Genomic DNA, 4,397 nt, shown 5'->3' on the forward strand with positions numbered 1-4,397 from the left:
AGGACAAAGGTTACACCTGTGCTTTGTGAGGCCTGCTCTTTGGTCCCCTCATCTCTGTCTGCTTTGTATATTGTGAGGCAAAAGCCTCTTCCTCCACACAGCCTTGTCTCCATGATGTTCTGCCTCATCATGGGCCTAGAACCACAGAGCCAAACACAGTGGCATAGAATCTCAGAACCTGCAAGTCAAAGTAAATCATCTTTTAATCTGTTCTCCCATGAATTTCAGTCACAACTGCGTATAAGTAGCAGACATAGAAAACTGGTATCAAACAAGTGGGATCGTTGCTGTGGCTAAACCTGAATATATAGTTCTTAAGCCTTTGGAACTAGTTTGTGGGAGGAACAAAAAGAAGCTGGGAGATGTAAACTATAAAGTCCTGAAATGTTAGCAGCAGAGCTCAGTAGGTGATTCTGGTGCACTCTCGGAGGACTGGAATGCCTGTAGAAATGTGAACAGTAAGGACTATGCTCATGGACTTTCAGATGGGGCAAAGGCTTGTCCACATTCTATCCATGTCCTGAGACTTTGTGGAGGCTGTATTTAAAGATGGTGAACTAGCTGAACTAATGGAAGAAATGATAAGGCTTCTTAGTGCTCAGACTGTGGCTTGCTTATTGCTGGCTGCTTTACCCAGGTTTGCATAAGACTCAGGAACTAAAGGCAGGTAAAAAGATGAAGGAAAAAACAAAACAAAACAAAACAAAACAACAACTGTGGTTGGGTGAGAAAAGACTGTGTAAAGTTGGGGCTTTAGTGGGGCCTGATTTGTGAAGAGACTGAATAGAAGCCATCCAGGCCCAATGGAAAAAGTCTATAATCCAGCTACTACTTGGAAGGCTGAAGCAGAAGAATCACAAGGCCAAGCTCTCTTGGGCTAGAGAGTGAGTTCAAGGCCAGCGTGGGCAGCCTAATGAGACTCAGTTTCAAAGTAAAAAGAAACACAGAGATGTAGTTAGTCTATAAAAAACAGGACCCTAGAGTCAATATCTAATAACACACACACACACACACACACACACACACACACACACACACACAGTGCTTTACATTCAGACAATAAGAGAGTGGGAAAGAGGCCTTGAAATGTCTCAAGAAGTGGACAGGCTCCACTCATCAAAGACTAAATATATTTGAAATACTTTTCTTTGAAAAGAAACTTTGTCTAGGTGTTAATCTAGGAAGCTGTCCCCTAGAACTCATTTCCCTGTATTCAATGCTGACTCCAGGCATCCCCAGGCTGCTTGGGATAGCTATGGCCCAACTATTGTTCTTGCTGGTGACAGACCCTGTCATCCTCCATACCAAATGCAGAATTCAAGTTATGGAGTCACTGAGGCTTCTACCAATATTCCAAAGGAAAGCCTGGGTCCAGACCATGTGAAATAGAGCAGGATTCTCTGCAGGAAGCCCCTGAAATAGCTAAGTGTGAGTGAAGCCTAAGATACATTGGAGTTTGCAGGATGCTGGAGATGCCATGATCATGGACTCTGGGCTAAGACTTTGGAGCAATGTTGACTTCAGGGGCTCTTGCAGATGAACTGAAGGTATCGTGCATGTGATGGGCCTTTTGGGGAACAAGGAAGGATGCCATGGGTTGCTCACAGCTGTCTCCACAGGCTCGCTGTTGAATGTTTGGTTTCTGTCCAGTGCTGCTACCTGGGAGATGGTAGAAACTTGAGGAGGTGCAGCCCAGCTGGAGGAAGTGGGTCACTAGAACTGGCTTGGGAGGTAAACCTCAGCCAGTCTCTTCCCCTCTCTCTCTCTACTTCCTGTTCACCTTGATACTCTTCCATGCCCCACCCCCCACTGCTGTGATGCCCAGAAACAATGGAGCCAAGGACTGTGGACCCATACATCTGACACTTGAGTTTAAATAAATAAATCCGTCGTTCATGTCAGAATGTCACGTGTGTTGTTACAGCAATGAACAGCGATATGAGGTCACCGTTGATCAAATGGTATCACAATTCTTTAGGACACACTTTATTTCTCCTCTGTGATATAGGTTAGATCTCTCTGTCTCTGTCACTGTCTCTGTCTCTCTCTGAGTCTCTCTGTCCCTCTGTCTCTCTCTCTCTGTCTCTCTCTGTCTGTGTGTGTGTGTGTGAGAGAGAGAGAGAGAGAGTGTGTGTGTGTGTGTGTGTGTGTGTGTGTGTGTGTGCAGGTGGATTTATGTGTGGGAAGAGGCTGAGTCTTGCCCTTCTTCAGACTCCTTCCCACCTTCTCCAAGGGGCATCTAAGGGCTGGGGGTTCTGAGCCCCCCTCTCCAGGCACACCCTTACCTTCTGCCTCCTAGTGCCAAGCATTCTCCATAGCAGAAGACTCATTCCAAGGATTAATGGCTCAGGAAGGGGCCTTGGTGGCCAGCCACGGGTAGAAATGAGTTTCCAATTCCAGCCTTTGTCCTGTTTGTTTGTTGGTTTCCCTTTCATTTGTAAGCAAGGAGCTAGAGAAAGGGCCCCCTACTCATCCCACCCAGTGTTCCTGGCCTTGGAGGCCTTCCTTCCTCTTGTGCTCTGGGAGACCCTCTGTGCCTGGCTCCAAAGAAGTCATCTCCTTCAGACTTCCCCAGTCCCATACCAACAAGACTACGTACAACCAGGTAGCTGGTGAGACCCCCAGGAATGATCTGCTCTCAGGCAATGTTTCTAGAGAAGACTTCAGATGGCTGTGAGGGTCTCTGGGAGTTCAGTGAATGCCATCCTCTCTCTGTTCGGTTGGCTGGTCTTCACTATTGGAGGGACAGTGTGACCATTTGAAGGTTTATTACTCATTGGTCCTTGGGAGCTGCCAGTCAGGAGGGAGGGGCACTCCTAGGCCCCTGCTGGCTTCTGGGTAAGTGCAGGTATCCTCTGTGGTTCTGAATGCTATGTGGCCTCAGGCAAAATAATTAACCTCTCTGAGCTTTAGAGTGCTCACTAATAAAACGGGGATAGCCATCCTTTCTAGTGGTGACTTTTGGCTTGAAAGTTTAATTAAATTGGGGAGGAAATGGCTTCCTTAGTCCGAAAGGGAAACTGGGAAGTTTAGTCTTTCAACAGGAAACTATCAGTACCTTCTCCTTTCTATCTCCAGAGAGTCACCCTCACAATGCCCCTCTCCAGAACCCCCTGCCACCAAGTTAAGTCCACAGTGGCCATTCTTGCTTAGAGGGTGGGAATGGCTTCTCCATGTGGTGCGTTACCAGCAATCTTTGCATTGTATCTAATTTAACTTCAGGTTCTGGCTAGGGACAGCACAGGACCTGATCAACTCTCCTCCCAGTACCTCCAGGCCCCCCTCCCCGAGCAGAGGACACCTGGAAAGCAGTAGGACTAACCCTGGAAGAACCTCAGCTGGGCCCACAGTGGAGAGCTGCTCCCACTCTGGGCTGGAGGGAGAGGAAGCTTTGTGACTGGAAGGGCTTCAGGCAGGCAGATCAAAGCTGGCCTCCTCTCCTAGAAGATGCCCTGGGCAGTAGAATCAGGCATCCAAGACCATGAGCAAATTCTGTCTTGCAACCTACAACCTCTAAACCCCCTACCCACTCACTGTGAGTTCCCAGGATGGAGCAGAGCCTGAAGCCAGGGGCCAGACCTTGACCCAGGTGAGGGAGCTGGGAGCAAAGAGGTCAGTCTGCAATCTATGGAGCAGATAGATTACCTGGGCTGCCCTCTCGCTGGTGTCTACCCACCCATCCCAAATTGCTCAGGATTGCATGGATTGTATTCCAAATCAAGAGGTCAGAGAATTGGGGACTGGGAAGATGGCTCAGTAGGAAAAGTGCTTATTGTGCAAGTATGAAGACCTGAGTTAACCCCCAGCACCCACGTGAAAAAGCCAGGTGAGATAGTACATGCTCATATCCCAGCTCTGGGAGGCAGGTGGCTCCATGGCCTCAAAGCCCCAGGTCCCAGTGAGAGACCCTGTCTAAAACAACAAGGTAGACAGTACCTGATGAACAACAACCAAGGCTGAGCTCTGGCTCCCCGCCCCCACAAGCATATACATGCATATGCACCCTTACACACACATGTACCCCCACCCCACACACATACATACAAAAAGAAGTAAGAAAATTAGTTTCACCAGCTTGGTGAGAAATTTGAGCTCAGGTGCCCTTTGCCCTCACACTCAGGTTTCTTGGGCCTATGAAGCCAAGATTGAGGGGAACCCGCCCTGAGAAAGTTATTCTGCCTTCTGCCCCTCACAAGGTCGAGTTCACAGTAGTTTGCCCATTCCACCTCAACCCAGCCTTGGCCTACAGGAAGGAACAACCCTCTTTTTTATATCAATACTGTGAGGACCTGAGAATTGGGGGCAGCTTTGCTCAGGTCACACAACAGAAACATGACCCTGGGGTCCCCCCTTCTAGGCCTGCCCTAACCCCAGAGATGGGTAGGGATCTTTCTCAT

Source organism: Onychomys torridus, chromosome 4 (assembly GCF_903995425.1).
Source record: "Onychomys torridus chromosome 4, mOncTor1.1, whole genome shotgun sequence".
Lineage (NCBI taxonomy): Eukaryota > Metazoa > Chordata > Mammalia > Rodentia > Cricetidae > Onychomys > Onychomys torridus.